This window comes from Rhincodon typus, chromosome 24, assembly GCF_021869965.1.
Source record: "Rhincodon typus isolate 14 chromosome 24, sRhiTyp1.1, whole genome shotgun sequence".
NCBI lineage: Eukaryota > Metazoa > Chordata > Chondrichthyes > Orectolobiformes > Rhincodontidae > Rhincodon > Rhincodon typus.
Window position 1 is genome coordinate 22,656,574 of NC_063355.1, and position 17,097 is coordinate 22,673,670.

General features: G+C 43.1%; 1 long non-coding RNA gene across 1 annotated transcript in view; it reads left to right on the forward strand.

Moving 5' to 3' along the window:
• The window catches only part of LOC125485937, a 33,176-nt gene extending 16,374 nt beyond the window's left edge, over positions 1 to 16,802 (forward strand). The window contains exon 2 of the long non-coding RNA XR_007264644.1: positions 16,610 to 16,802. This is a non-coding gene — a long non-coding RNA (uncharacterized LOC125485937). The remainder of the gene's footprint in view (positions 1 to 16,609) is intronic.
• The last annotated feature ends 295 nt before the right edge of the window (positions 16,803 to 17,097 follow it).

The window sequence follows — 17,097 nt, forward strand, 5'->3', positions numbered from 1 at the left end:
CTGTGAGCATGTAATAAACAAAATTTTGCTGAATATGTACTTCCTCTTCCAAATTTACTGACTGGTATAATTTTAGAAGAGTGATTATGAAACAGGAGACTGATGTATGAGATGCTGCCTCAACAATTCCTAGGATCCTTTACAGGATGCATGATTCTGTTTCTCGTATTACTTTGTCAGACTTTGAATTGGGATTGTTCAGATTTTGTTTTGTGACGAGGAATTGTGAAATTTGAAAATTACCAAAGGCATTTTGTGCTCTGTATTAATGTTAAATAATGTTCTAGGTATTCACATCAATTGTGTAATTTGGCATGTTTGGTGAAAAGATTTGAAATTGCAATGTCATAGATCTGTTTTTACTGATGAAGTTTTGAAATTGCAAGGATTTATTTTTAAATGACGGTAGAGAGAACTTTTTTGTCAATTCTGTTTAAAATCAATGTACTGCCAGCATTTTTTTGAAAGTTTGTAGTTGGAGTATAGATGATGCTTTTAAAATGTATTGCACACCCTTTGTTGCTGTGAGAAAGCAGTGATGAGATTTTTTTGAATTGAATTGCTCATGTAGATGGTACTTCTAGAACGGTGTTAGTGGCAACAACTTGAATTGTGAATTCAATGTAAAGGTCTAACGTTTTTTACAGCAGCATTAGCTAAATAAAGAATTCCAAGATTTTGGCACAGGTATTGATGGAAAATCTCCAAATTAGGAAGGTTATGACTTGGTGATGTTTCCTTTGGCATTGTTGCCCATGTCCTCCTTGACAATTGAAAAAAGAAGCTGGGTGGGCCCTTTCATGTTTAGTCTGTTGCTATAGTACATTGCACATTGGGCACATTTACCATCGCTATTCACCAGTATTAAAAGATATAGGTAATGGACATGGGGCATTGATCAATCAAGTGAAATGTTTTGCCTTTGAATCATATGGAGCTTCAGTGTTGTTGCAGTTGTACCTGTTGAGATTACTAATAGGCATTCATTGCACACGCGAATAAACATGGCATGTATTGGGGAGACTTTGAAAATTCAGGAGGTGAACCATTAGCAGTGTTTTGCATCTGACCTACTGTCGTAGCCATTTTGTTGTTCTGCTAGCGTACAGCTTTTAGTCAATTGTTGCATTTTCAAAGTTGGACTTTTCCATTTTTGGAATGTTCATGACATGGCTTTTATGAGGTGCTTGCATTGCTTTCCACTTGGCAATATAAGCTTGGAGGCTAGCCATGTAATTCTGTGTGTTTTATGATCAGACAGGTTGCAAATGGAGCTGAAAACAGGAATTTTTGGTGAATAGTTGTACTGAAGAATCATTTGGTAAAATTGGAATTGTAGCAAAGCCTGATTTGAGACCTGCTCAAGTCATGCTGTCATCAATGCAAAAATAAAGACTGTTCTCCTTGGCAAAGAGAAGGTTGAAAGGAGATTCAGGAGAGGCCTGTAAAATCATGAGGGATCTGGATAGACTAGGTAGTGCAAAACTTTATTGGTAAAAGGGTCAATTGCCTGAGGATACCAATTTAATTTGAATGGCAGATGAAGCAGTAATGATAGAAGAATATATTTATTTTCTCAGTAAGTGTTAGGATCTGGAGTGCACTGCCTGATAATATAGTAGAACAGAGAATTAGATTGTCATTATCTTAAGAGAAAATTTGCATGGTGTTGAGGAGAAGGTGGAGAAGTGACACCAGGTAAATTGCTCTTGCAGAAAGCCAACTCTGACAGATCAGGCTTGATGCAGATAGAGAAGGAGTCTACTTGCATATAAGGTCAGACTACAACTTCTACAATCTAACAAGATTGAAACTGAAGACAAAAACTCATTGTGTCCTGATCAGGAAACTGCTGTAGTCTGGGGATGTTGGCCTTATTGCTCACCTGAAAACTCTGCTGCAAAATCTTGTGGGATGTTCAAGGCTGCATGTCATGGACAGTTGCAAGCATGCCATGCAGGTCCTAAACATTGCACCTGGGAGTTGTATCTGGTGAAAGCGCGAAATGGTGATGCCTTCTGTGGGCTTGAATTTATTCATGTGCTGACCAGTGGCTGCAACAGCTTGACAATAGTTGCCATTGCCAAAAGTGACAAACCAAAAATTGGCGGCTTCATGTGTCTTAATTAATCACAGAATCATAGAATCTAAAGTACAGAAGGCAGCTATTTGGCCCATTGAGTCTGTACCAGCTCCAGAAAGAACGACTCCGCTAGTCCCATTCTCCAATCCTATCTTCGTGGCCTTCTAAATACAAACTTTCAAATATTTATCCGACTCTCTTTTGATACCTCTTATGGAATCCGCCTCCACCACTCTCCCAGGCATTGCATTCCAAATTCTAACAACTGAGTAAGAAGTTTCTCCTCATCCCACTCCTTGCTCTTATGCTGACAACCTTGAAATTATGACCCATAGTTACCGACGACCAACTAGTGCAAACCGAATATCCTCCTTTTACTCTGTCAAAATTGTTCATAATTTCAAACCCCTCCGTAAGGTCACCTCTTCTCCTTCTCTGCTGCAAGGAGAGTAAGCCCAACTTCTCTAATCTTTCCTTGTATCTAAAATTCTTCATTCCTGGTATCATTCTAGTAAATATCCTTTGTACTTTCTCCAGGGCTTTAATGTCCTTCTTTAAGGTGCCCAGAACTGAACACAGTATTCCAAATGTGGTTTGACCAATGATTTGCAGAGTTGTAGGATCATCTCCTTGCTTTTACACTCTGTGCCTCTATTTATAAACCCAAGGAGACTCTCAGGCTTCTTAACAACTGTTTCAACTTGTCTGGCCACCTTCCGAGAATTATGCATTTGAACCCCAAGGTTTCTCTGTTCCTGTACTCCCCCAGAGTTGTACCATTTAGCCTATATTGTCTCTTTGTGCTTCTACCAAAATGCATTACCTCTCATTTCTGTATGTTGAAATTCATCTTTCAGGTGTCTGCCCATTTGGCCAACCTGTCAATGTCTCTCTGAAGATGTTCAGTGTCATCCTCACAATTTACTATTCTCCTTAGTGTAGTATCATCTGCAAGCCTAGAGTTTTTGCCCTCAACACCCATCTCCAAATCACTTGTATGACTCAAAAAGCAAGAATTCCAACATCAAACACTGGGGAACACCACTTTCAACTCCTCTTCAGTCTGAGAAATGCCCAGCTATACCAATCCCCTGTTCCCTATCTTTTGGTCAACTACTAATCCGTGCTGCCAAGGACCCATCAATCCCAAGCATTTCTAATTTGGTAACCAACCTGCCGTTTGGCACTACTTTTAAATGTTCCTAAGAATCCAAATATACAACATCCATAGTACTATCTTCATCCACTGCTTGTGTCACCTCATCAAAGAACTCAATTAAATTGGTCAAACATGACCTACCTTTGACAAAACCACATTGACTGACTATCTAGTATTAACTTATTTTTCTCAGTGTGTATTTATCTTATCGAATATTATGGCCTCCATCAGATTCCCCATTTAAGCTAGCAGTTCTATAGTTTTCTGGGTTATCCTTTGCCCCTTAAATAATGGCGTCATATTTGCAATCCAGTACTGCCCCGGGACTGATCCTTTTGTTAAGAGAGGCCTGGAAAATTTCTGTCAATGGCTCTGCGATTTGCTGTTTTACCTTTCTTAGCAATCTTGGATGCATCCCGTTTGGGTCTTGGCGACTGCTCTGCCTGGAGTGCTGCCAGTCTTTATATCATCACTTCTTTATCTATCACTATAGTGCTTGGTTGTTCAACATCCATGTTTTCAACTGGGCCATTGTTACCATCTTCTAATTTGGTAAACACGGAATCAAAGTATCCATTTAGCACCTCTGCCATAACCATTGCTTCAGTGAGTAGTTTATTCTGCTTGTTCCATGTGAGCTTCACAACCATCAGTAAAGGTGCACTAAGTGAATACACTCCACCTAAACGGATTGTTTGTTGCATGTCCATTTTTAATGGATGAAAGGATGCCAACACACAGTCCTATTGTGACCTTCCAGTGATAGTGAAGGCTTCATAATGAAGGTAAGGTTGGTTGTTCTGGAGGCACTGCCTTGAGTTTAATATGAAGTTGTAAAGGTTGTCTCTAACAACTATGTTCATCTGTCTGTGTCAGATGTGTCTGAAACCACTGGCAAGTTTTCCTTTGGCTCCCTGCCGTTGCTCCCTCTTTTGTTAGGATGATTCCTTATCCCACTTCATCAAATGCTGCCTCGATGTTAAGTGCTGTTATTCTTAGTTCTGGCATTCATCTCCTATGACTGTGTTTTAAGGTATGTAGCTATTTTCAAACAAAGCGACTTGCTTGGCGAACAAGCTCAACAAAATGATACACCAGTACATGCTTTCTTTTTAAAACAAAAACATTGTTCCTGTTGGAGATTTGTAAAGGGTAGGTCAAATTACTCCATAACTCAGTCACTATCTTTTTAATGAGAGATTTCAATAACTTCTCACAACAAATGTTAGACTAACAGAGAGCTATAATTTCATGGATTTCCCCTCTCGCTTTTCTCAAATATACTCTGTGCAGCAGGATAATAAATGTTTGTTGCTATTGGCGTCAACACATACCTCTAAGTGAATAACGGAGCTGAAAGCCCCGTTTATTATCATCTCGTATTTACTGTGTACACAAGCAGCCTCAATGTCAGAATGATTTGACTTTTTAGCAATTGCTCTTTAAACATGGTTGTTTTGGATGAATGCAGCAGGCCAAGCAGCATCATAGGAGCAGCTCCTACGATGCTGCTTGGCCTGCTGTGTTCATCCAGCTCTATACCTTGTTATCTCAGATTCTCCAGCATCTGCAGTTCCTACTATCTCTGTCTTGGGTGAATGTTCCTTCAATACTGACTACCTCATACTTCAAAATTTATTTTATTTCTGGACATTTGGTTAGACTTCTTTGTTTTTTTGGGTAAGGATCTTGATTTGGCTAGGAATCTTAATTTGAATTCCACCAATGTCATTTGTTATTATGTAAGAAAATTGTTTTCTGTAGTTATAGTAAGAGACTTCTTTGATTGGTTAGGTGATTATTGATAAAGCGCAGGAGTTTTTAATGAACTTCTGATCCAGTTTCCAAACTTTGATATTCTGTGCATGGAGGTTCATGTGTGTTTAATGTAATCTAAAAATTGTACAGTACAGAAGGAGGCCATTTGGCCTAGAAAGTCTTTTCTAGCTATTTGAAGCAGTTATCCAATTAACACCTCTCCCCTTATCTATTGTGGGGTCTTTAGTGAGACTGTTTAATAACTAAGTGGCTTGTACTTGGTCTTGTGTAATTTTGCAGTACTGTACAATAAATCAACCTCTTTCACTGCAGTATAGATGTAGTTATAGAATGATCATGACAGTATTATGTTTCCAGTTTTCTGGATTCAGATTGGCAATAGAGACCTGAAGAGAACTCCATCTATTTTGCTGTACTTACATTGAGGTTTAGGAGAAAAATTGAGTAATTTGGTTTCTAACACAAAACTAAGATTTTTGTGACTGAAATAAAATTTATATTGTGTATTTTCTTTTCAAATGCACTGAATGAAAAAGCAAATGTAACTTTTTTAAGGAACATATTACTGCAGATGCTGGAAGCTGTACTGGAAACAACAAATACTGGAGATCACAGAAGGTCAGACAGCATTCATGAAGAGAGAGCAAACTAATGTTTAGAGTCTAGAAGACCCTTCGTCAGAGCTAAAGTGAAGGCTGGAGGAGACAGCATTTATGCTATATTTGGGGGGGGAGGGGGGTGAATGAGGTGGTGGGGACAGTAGGTGTAGGGTGTTGGTGTAGAGAAGATGCTGATAGTTCAGATTAAATGATCGGAATGTGAGAATGGCAGAACAATGGTGTGTCTCCGGCCAGTCTTGAAAGGGCAGTAGCTGGGATGGGGGAGGGGAGGACATGATAACAAGCTAAAAGAAAAGGAAGAGCTGGATGAACACAGCAGGCCAAGCAGCATCAGAGGAGTAGGAAGGCTGACGTTTCGGGCCTAGACCCTTCCTCTAGGCCCGAAACGTCAGCCTTTCTGCTCCTCTGCTGCTTGGCCTGCTGTGTTCATCCAGCTCTACACCCTGTTATCTCAGATTCTCCAGCATCTGCAGTTCCTACTATCTCGAAAAGAAAAGGAAGAAATGGTTGACAATTTAAGGGAGTTAAATTCAATATTAAGTCCAGAAGGCTCTAAAGTACTTAGTCTGAAGATGAGTTGGAGAAACCGAAGTGCCACTTTGTGGAACACCTCCGATCTGTGCAAGCAGGACCCCAACCTTCCTGTAGCCAGTCATTTTAACACAGCATCTTTTTCACATGCCCATGTGTCTGTCCTTGGCATGCTGCAGTGCTCCAGCGAATCACAGCGCAAACTGAGGGAACGACGTCTCATCTTCAGACTAGGCACTTTGCAGGCTTCTAGACCACACCTAGAATATTGTGTGCAGTTTTGATCCCCTTTTCTGAGGAAGGATGCTCTTGCTTTCGAGGGGGTGCAGTGAAGGTTTACCAGGCTGATTCCGGGGATGGTGGGGTCTGATGTACAAGGAGAGATTGACTAGGTTGGGATTGTTTTTGCTGGGGTTCAGACGAATGAGGGGGGGAAATCTCATAGAGACTTATAAAATTCTAACAGGACTGAACATCAGCGAGGATGTTCCCAATGGGGAGTGTGTCCAGAACCAGGGGTCACAGTATGAGGTTTTGGGGTAGACGATTTAGGATGGAGATGAGGAGACATTTCTCCACCCAAAGAGTGGTGAACCTGTGGAATTAATTACCACAGGAAGTAGTTGATGCCAAAACATTGAATGTAATCAAGAGGCCACTAATATAGTAATATGGTACGATGGGGATCCAAGGTTATGGGGAGAAAGCAAGATTAGGCAATCTGAGTTGGGCGATCAGCCATGAACGTGAAGAATGGTGGAGCAAGCTCAAAGGGCCGATTGGCCTCCCCTGCTCCTATCTTCTTATGTTTATATGTAATATTGAGTTCAACACCTTTTAAGTTGTGAACCATTTCTTCCTTTTCTTTTAGCTTGTTGTCATATCCTGCTCTCCACTGCCCACACACCTCCCCACCCCCCAAAAAAAAAATCCCAGTCACACTCCTTTCAAGTCTGGCAGGAGAGATACCATTGCTCTGACATTCATTTTCACATTTCGATCACATACCAATATTGTAATCTGAACTATCAACATCTTTTCTCTACCAACTCCCTACACCCACAGCTGTACCCACGAAGCTATAGCATAAGTGTTGTCCCCTCCACACTTCACTTCAGCTGTAATGAAGAGTCATCTAGACTTGAAATATTAACTTGTTCTCTCTCCATGGATGCTGTCTTAGCCGCTGTGATCTCCAGCATTTGTTGATTTCAGTAACTTTTTTTTTCAATTCTTAAATAGTCTGAGACATTGCTGGCAAGGTGACTATTTGTTGCCCATCCCTAATAACCTTGAAACTGAATGGCTTACTTGGCTATTTCAGAAGGCAATTAAGAGTAAACCATGTTGTTGTGGTGTGGAGTCATGTATGAGCAAGACTGGGCACAGATGGCAGGTGCCCTTCCCTGAAGAATATTAGCGAACCATACACCTTTTGGAGCCTGAGCCACCTACATCCATATGCAACAGTGACTTCTGAATCCAGAGCTCAGAGTGTCAGCACCTCAATTGAGAAGGAGATATGGTTCACCATTACTGAGACTAGTTTTATATTCTAAACTTATTAACTGAATTCAAAGTCCACCAGCTGCAATGGTGAGATTTGAACCCATGTCATCAGAGCATTAATCTGGACCTCCGGATTGTTAGTCTACTGATATTCCACTCTGCCACCATCGCCTCCAAAAGTGATTGACACCTTGTCAAGGTGCAAATACCTTTTGGATATTTATGTTTTGCTCACGCCTTCTAGATGGTATGGAGTTACAGTTTGTACTAAGCATGGCCTGCAGCTTAAGTAAAATTTATTGTGTTCTTTGGCAGTCCCTCCAGATTAAGGATGACTTGCTTTCACTCTGATTCAGTCAGTTCTGCAATAGCTGATAAATCCATCTGTGATCTACAGACTTTGCCATATGCAGGCAAGGTGGTGCTCAAAGGGTTTAGTAGAGGCGTTTTTAGGGGGTTGGTGTGCTGTCCCTATCACCTCAACTTTATGTCTGCGCAGTCCTGCCAAAATTTCTGTGTTTGGTGTTTTCCTGAATCAGCTTTCTGCATTTTTGTGTTTTGTCAGTCATTAGACAGGGTCTTCCATGATTTAGACAATAAAATTGATCTCTTCAGTGATGCCGTGAGGACATCTAGAAAGTATTTCTGCTGTCTTCCTGGGAGTTTCTTGCTATAACCAAATTCTGAATGAGGCAGTTGTTTTGTGCTTTCACACGATGGAGCTGTTTTTGAGTGATCAGCATCTTGATGCTGGCTAAGTTAGCTAGGAAGAGGATGCTGCTGTTGAACTGTTATTTTTTTGCCACAGGATTTAGTGAATCTTGTGATTGTATTGCATTATATTGAATTTTTAAAAAATATCTATGATAATCTAGTTCATATAGTTGAGTACTCTAGTACCATATTATGTGGACCAATGCATAGAGCAGACCAATCATATTTGCATGAACATTTTTGCTTTATGTGGTAAGCACTGTAATCGTTTGATCTACTTCTTTAATGGGAGTGCTACCAGCGAGAATATTCTCTTGTCTCTTCCCAAAATGACGACCATTTATCTTATACATTAACTTCTCAGGCATCAACCGTATTTATATTCTTGGGAATCTTGCCAAACAAATCCGTTTCCGTTGCAAAGCTAAACCAAAAAGGTAGTAGAAGTTGAAGCTTTTTGTCTTGCAATCATCAGGACTAGGATGCAGGAAACAGATTTGGAAAACAAATCACTATTTAATATAGCATGGGAAGAGAATACTTATTGGTTCAGCCATTACTGGTTTGGCGATGCAGCAAGAACAGTTAATTGTCAATCCTAATTCTCAGATCAGGCAGATTGATTCTAATTGGTCAGGGTTTTCCATGGGCATGCAGCAGAGTTTGACTGTCTCTACGACCCCTTTTAGTCGAAAAACGTGCAATATATGAACAAATTCACTTTGTTTACATTAAATCAGAATCCTAAGTATTTGTGTGTAGTTTCTAGAACATGTAAATGCATCACTGATGGGCTTAGCTGATGATCTTAAGTTGGTTTCTGTCGTAACTCGTAGCATAGTCTGGACTATTTATATAAATGATTTTCAATAGAAGAATTGCATCTAATGGTGGATAACTCTGGAGGCTTGCAAACATGGACATGTTGAGCACAATGTAGTGCTCAATGTGATCTGCTGGTCGTTGGGACATATGTACCTGGCATCACACCAGCATTAGAACTCAAATCTCACATTTCGTGTGGTAGTAATAAAGACTTTTTGGCTTGGCGGTAGCATCCTGTTAGTGGAGAAAACCAGTGTGACCAGAATGACACCTGTTCAAATTTTTGAGACACCTTTCCCTTCCAGGGTAAACTGAGGTAGACTGGGCACTCTTCTGGGCCAAAAGTGGTGAATGTGGGCTCTTTCATGAGTTTTTGCAATATATAATATGATTTGATTAGGGTGTCTGTTATCACACAGGATTGTTTTGATATGCTTTTTCTCCATGTCAAGCTTACATGGTGAGCAGATGACTACAGTCCTATTCCCAAGATTGCCAATAAGAGTGATTTTGTAGCACATGGGACCATAGGAATCCCAATATGTAAATTGAATGGTGAAAGCTCCCCTTTCTTGATGTATTGAGAAATCAAAAAATACGATCTTGACTATATACTGAAAGCCTGGGTTCACCAATTGAATGCCTCAATTGAACCTGCCTCTGCCACACTTCCAGTCAGCGCATTTTTGTGTGGAAAGAGATTTTTCTCACCTTGTGCTTGGTTCTTTTTGAAAATGCTTTAAAACTTTGCTATCTGCTTCTTGACCTGCATATAATTTGGAACAGTTTCTCCCTGTCTACTCCATCCAGACACCATTTAATTTTGAAAACTTATATCAAATCTCCTCTTGGCCTATTCATTTCCAAGGAAAACAGTCCCAACTTCTCCAATCTTTTCTCATAACTGAAGCGCCTCAATCGTGGAACCATTCTTGTAAAGCTCTTTTACACTCACTCCATTGCATTCACATCTTTCCTATAGTATAATGTCCTGAACTGTACACAGTACTCCAGCTGAGGTCAGCCCTGCACCTTGTTGTCTCGGATTCTCCAGCATCTGCAGTTCCTACGATCTCTGATTCAATTTTAACCCCACTGTGAAGCCTCTTCTAAGGATGCCTAGCCTGAAGAAGTTACCCTCCTCCCTCCGGACAAACCTCAAGGGATCTCTCTCCCACTGCAACTCTCTCGTAATCTCTTCGGCCCTGAAACTGCTCGACCACGTCCTGAAGCAAACCAGGTACTACAGCCACATCACCTTCCTTAGCACCTGCCTACGGAACCAGATCATCCCCAATGGACTACAATCCACATTCAAGCCTTCCCAATTTGGCCCCAACCGTGACAATATCTACACTCATGGTATTGAGATCCTTCAGAAGCGTTTCTCCCTGCGACTCCTGAAACACACACTTGCAGCAATGCGCCGGCATCTCCAGGCACTACAATCAAGCCTACCCCAGCTCAGAGCCTCCCTCTCCCAGACCTGCAAAGGACCTCTCCTGTTTTTTATTCTTCGTAGGATCCACAACCTGAACTCACAATTCTACTCAGCTTTATTGGACACTAAAAACCGTAAGTACAGTAAACTTACTGGTGCCTACCACCCAAAACGGGCTTCCTCCACCCCCCAAATCCCCAGCTGTACCCAGGACCTTCCCCACAATGTGCCCGCCGCCATTGGCCATGAGGCCACTATCAGAGAACCCTCAGATGACGTCACATCCGCCACCGCCGGGTTCCCCACTTCCGGGACAGCAAACACCATCGCTGCCGTTGCCACCGACACTGAAGTCCCAACCACCCTCACCGCTCCTGCCGCCGCCTACCCCGCTCCTCCTACCTCCGATGCCGCTCTGCCCATCACCGACGCCGGCGCAACTCCGCCCACAGCCTCCACAGCCAGCAGCTCCAGAGGAGACAGCAGCACCCAGCCCTGCCGAGTCTTCACCATCCCCCCAGACCTACCCCTTACTGAGGACGAATGGTCAGTCCTCAGTAAAGGGCTCACCTTTGTCCCCCTCCACCCACAGATCAACGAATACCGCTCACGCTTGGACATAGAGCAGTTTTTCCGCCGCCTCCGCCTCCACGCTTACTACTTTAACCGTGAACCTAACCCTCCCTCTACTGACTCCTTCTCCCACTTCCAACACACCCCCTCCTCCTGGACACCACCCCAAGGCCTCCTACCCTCCCTCGACCTCTTCATCTCCAACTGCCATCGAGACATCAATCGCCTCAACCTCTCCACCCCTCTCACCCACTCCAACCTCTCCCCTGCAGAACGTGCAGCCCTCCGCTCCCTCCGCTCCAATCCCAACCTCACCATAAAACCCGCGGACAAGGGAGGCGCAGTTGTAGTATGGCGCACTGACCTCTACATCGCCGAGGCCAGGCGCCAACTCTCCGACACCACCTCCTACCGCCCCCTTGATCATGACCCCACCCCTGAGCACCAAACCATCATCTCCCAAACCATCCACAACCTCATCACCTCAGGTGACCTCCCATCCACGGCCTCCAACCTCATCGTTCCCCAACCTCGCACTGCCCGTTTCTATCTCCTTCCCAAAATCCACAAACCTGAATGCCCTGGTTGACCCATTGTCTCCGCCTGCTCCTGCCCCACCGAACTGATCTCCAACTATCTGGACTCCATTTTCTCCCCCTTGGTCCAGGAGCTCCCTACCAATGTCTGTGACACCACCCACTCCCTCCACCTCCTCCAGAACTTCCAATTCCCCGGTCCCCAACACCTCATCTTTACCATGGATGTCCAGTCCCTCTACACCTGCATTCCCCATGCAGATGGCCTTAAGGCCCTCTGCTTCTTCCTGTCCTGCAGGCCCGACCAGTCCCCCTCCACTGATACCCTCATCCGCTTAGCCGAACTCGTCCTCACACTCAACAACTTCTCTTTCAATTCCTCCCACTTCCTACAGACAAAGGGGGTAGCCATGGGTACCCGCATGGGCCCAAGCTACGCCTGCCTCTTTGTAGGTTACGTGGAACAATCCCTCTTCCGTACCTACACCGGCCCTAATCCCCACCTCTTCCTCCGTTACATTGATGACTGTATCGGCGCCGCCTCGTGCTCCCACGAGGAGCTCAAACAGTTCATCCACTTCACTAACACCTTCCACCCCAACCTTAAGTTTACCTGGACCATCTCTCACACCTCTCTCCCCTTCCTGGACCTCTCTGTCTCCATATCGGGCAACCACCTAGAAACCGATATTCATTTCAAGCCCACCGACTCCCACAGCTGCCTAGAATACTCCTCCTCCCACCCACCTTCCTGCAAAAATGCTATCCCCTATTCCCAATTCCTTTGCCTCCGCCGCATCTGCTCCCAGGATGAGGCATTCCACTCCCGTACATCTCAGTTGTCCTCGTTTTTCAAGGACCGTAACTTCCCCCCCTTGGTGGTCGAGAACGCCCTCAACCGTGTCTCCCACATCTCCCGCACCTCATCCCTCACCCCGTCCACGCAATAAGAACCAAAAAAGAATCCCCCTCGTCCTCACGTACCACCCCACCAACCTCCGGATCCAACGCATCATCCTCCGACACTTCCGCCATCTGCAATCCGACCCCACCACCAAAGACATCTTTCCCTCCCCACCCTTATCTGCTTTCCGGAGGGACAACTCTCTCCGTGACTCCCTTGTCCGCTCCACACTCCCCTCCAGCTCCACCACATCCGGCACTTTTCCTTGCAACCGCAGGAAGTGCTACACCTGCCCCCATACCTCCTCCCTCACCCCCATCCCAGGCCCCAAGAAGACTTTCCACATCAAGCAGATGTTCACCTGCACATCTGCCAATGTGGTATACTGCATCCGCTGTACCCGGTGTGGCTTCCTCTACATCGGGGAAACCAAGCGGAGACTCGGGGACCGCTTTGCAGAACACCTACGCTCGGTTCGCAACAAACAACTGCACCTCCCAGTCGCGAACCATTTCAACTCCCCCTCCCATTCCTCAGACGACATGTCCATCCTGGGCCTCCTGCAGTGCCACAACGATGCCACCCGAAGGTTGCAGGAACAGCAACTCATATTCCGCTTGGGAACCCTGCAGCCCAATGGTATCAATGTGGATTTCACAAGTTTCAAAATCTCCCCTCCCCCTACCGCATCCCCAAAACCAGTCCAGCTCGTCCCTGCCTCCCTAACCTGTTCTTCCTCCCACCTATCCACTCCTCCCACCTCAAGCCGCACCTCCATCTCCTACCGACCAACCTCATCCCACCCCCTTGACCTGTCCGTCCTCCCTGGACTGACCTATCCTCTTCCTAACTCCCTACCTACACTCACCTTTACTGGCTCCATCCCCGCCATTTCGACCTGTTTGTTTCCTCTCCACCTATCCTCTCCTCTATCCCTCTTCTATCCGCCTCCCACTCTCTCCCTATTTATTTCAGAACCCCCTTCCCCCTCCCCCTTTTCTGATGAAGGGTCTAGGCCTGAAACGTCAGCCTCTCTGCTCCTATGATGCTGCTTGGCCTGCTGTGTTCATTCAGCCCTGCACCTTGTTGTCTCGGATTCTCCAGCATCTGCAGTTCCTACTATCTCTAATTGGGTCCTGTTGGGTTTATCATAATCTCCCTACTCTTGTACTTTCCGTCACTATTTATGATGCCTGGAATGCTCTCTACCTGTCCTGCCACCTTCAATGACTTTTGCAAATATGCAGCAACCTCTCACATTGTGCCCTGCACATCGAGGTCTAGATAATTTATATGTCAGGAAAAGTGAGGGTCCATTAACAACCCCTGGGGAATTCATCCTATCCAGCCTTAAAAATAAAATTCCGCCAATTTTATATCCACATTTCTACTTCACCTTTTATTCCACGACCCATAACTTTCCTCAAGTATGTTGTGTCGCATTGTGAACCTTTTGGAAGTCCATGTGCACCATCTCAACAGCCTTTGCTTCATCATTCTTCTCTATTACCTTTTGCAAAAAACTCCACCAACTTGGACAATGCTGACTTTTCTGAATAAGTCAATATTTTCCCATGTGACAAATAATTCTGTCTTGAGTACTTGTTTGTCCCCTAAGACCACTAGGAATCATGGTGGCCCGCAAGCCCACAGCTACTCTACGACAAACACTTACAAGGATTAAAGACCCCATTCCCACAACATGCACAACAAATGTGGTTTTGCAAAATACCATGTAATGACTGCCACAAACATTACATCGGGCTTACAGGAAGGAAACTAGCCATCAAAATACATGAACATCAGCTGGCAGCAAAACGGCATGATGAACTCTCCTTAATATCGGTACATTCAGACAATGAAGGCCATCAATTTAACTGGGACAAGGTAACCATTGTAGCCCAAGCTAAACATCGACACGCACGGGAATTCCTGGAGGCATGGTTCTCCGCCCATACTTCAATCAGCAAACATATAGAGTTGGACCCCAAATACAAACCTATACAGAACAAAACCGGAAATGACAGTAACTCACCATAACAGACTGGACAGTATAAATTCCAAGTGGAGTAGAATAACATCACTTCGTCGGAGGCTCCATTGAGTATGTCACCTCGCATGGTGATGAAACGTCTGAACAAAAACAAGCCAGCTCGGCGAACAAGTCAACGACCTCAACCAATGGTGAATTTACACCATTAGGTCTGGTCCAGCTCTGTATGGCACTTGGAAGACAATGGAGTTAATTTAGCAAATTGCAATTCTCTTCGGTGGCATAAGCATCAGTATAATTCACCTGTTTTGCTTTGGATTGCTAACCCAATCTTGACTGTGATTTCCAAAACTTTTAATAAAATTATGGCAATCAAACCAATCCAATATGGTTGCAAAAACCAAAAGAACTACGGATGCTGTAAATCAAGAACAAAAACAAAGTTGGTAGAAAAGCTCAGCAGGTCTGGCAGCATCTGTGAAGGAAAAAACAGAGTTGACGTTTCGGGTCCAGTGACCCTCAGTTCTGAGGAAGGTTTTTGTTCCAATATGGTTGGTGGAAATTTGTATTGGGAATTAAATGCACATTCTGCATTTTGGAGTTTGTTGTTTAACCATACAAAGTATTCATTTTTTTTAAACCGAGAAATGTAATTCTGAAGATTTTATTTCAAAGTCTTTGGTTTTCACTCTTCAGATCTTTAGAGAGATAAATTTGTATGAACAGCAGAGATTACAGGATGCTAAAATAGTTATGAAAGGATGAGCAGAGGTTCTCTACAGGAGTATTGGGAGTCTGGACGGAAACAGAAGATTAATTTTTTGTGAGGCTGATCTTCTGTCCTCTAAATATCCTACATATTGGAATTCACTCCCAAGGTTTATAGTTGAGTCAAAGTTCCAGATTAAATAGGATAGTTGGATGAAGGATAAGAGCAAAAAGTGATATGCAAATAACATGAGTTTCTGTTATTCAGGTGACTTTCTTGGATGGAGGCTTGATGACAAAGTTGACAATTTAGGTTGCCTGTCTTGTGTCTGTCTGTAATGTGAATGTCTAGTAACTGAAATCTAAGCATTCCATTTCTGATTGTGGATGCAGTAATTTTGAAAGCACTGCAGGGGTGTGCTGAATTTGTATCTATCTGAACATTATTAGCTCCCTCATGCTTTCAGATAATTAATGTTTTGTGAATATTTTAATCTCATTTTGAAAGTGATACTGTATTTCATACGAATATTGAGTGTTGCAAGGAACCTTGAACAAAAGATATGTTGATTCTTTGAGCAAGTCACACCAATAGTATTTTCTGTTTCAGACGGTTTTAATCACTGGTTGCTGTGGAGTGTGGTCATTAATAATACATGAGCTCTGAGGTTTAATCATATGTTACAGTCTTTGTTTTAAAAATGTGTAATTGCTAGTAACTGCCTTCTGTGTTTTAGGATAAAATGTCAGTCTGGTTATGGCAATGTCATGTATAAAATGGGAATATAAGATATGGGTCATGTGCTCATTGCAGACAAAGACTGCACACGCAGAATGGTTTAACTGATTTTTAAAATAACCCATTCATAAATTGGGTACTGATAGAAATTATGGTATTTCAGGCTGCTTTTCTGAATTAGTGAGAAATAGCAATTAGAAATTCTGAGATTGGAAGTTATTAATAATAAAATCAGCTTGGGGTGGGGGGAAAAATGGTCATCTTTCAAGTGTTTCAGTCTCTTTGGGGGAAAAAAGACAGGATGCAAGATCAGGATAATAGGGGAGGACCTCATTGAAGAGTCACTCACAGGAGCTCAGGCATGTGGAAAAGAACATTGTGCTTTGTCAGGAGGAAGCTGTTTTATGTACTGCTTCCTGCAACAATTCATTCAAATGTGTATTTCATGAGAGGTAAAATAGTTTTTTTTTCAATCCACAATATTATTTCTTTCAGGTTTTAAATGATACACAGAATTTAAAAGCAGTGCAGATGATTTGATGTTTGGCAGAAACTGTTTGAGACAAAGGCTGAAAGAAGCGAAGAGGAAGGATGAGTCTGCTAAAACCTAGTGGGCTGAAGGCTCCTAGCAAGATTGCCAAACCAGGGAGTACTGCAGTGAAGCAAGCTGCTTCTGCACAACCATCAAGTAAGTCATTGGAATCTCCTGTCTAGACTTTATGTATGTTGTAAATGTAAGCAAAAATTCTCATTTTAAATTTCTTTGTGCGCGATTATGCTTCATCTTAAATCTTGGAGCAATGCCTCAATAAATTTATGGGATAGAAACAGGTAATGAAATTCATTGCACAGTCCTTACTACCATCTTTCGAAGGTCTGTTTGATTTTAAGCTTTGTGATTACATTGTGTTCTATAATAAAAATTTACAGTATGATACAATATTGATATTCACGCTTTCACAGCTTGGTGAGTCAAAATTTCA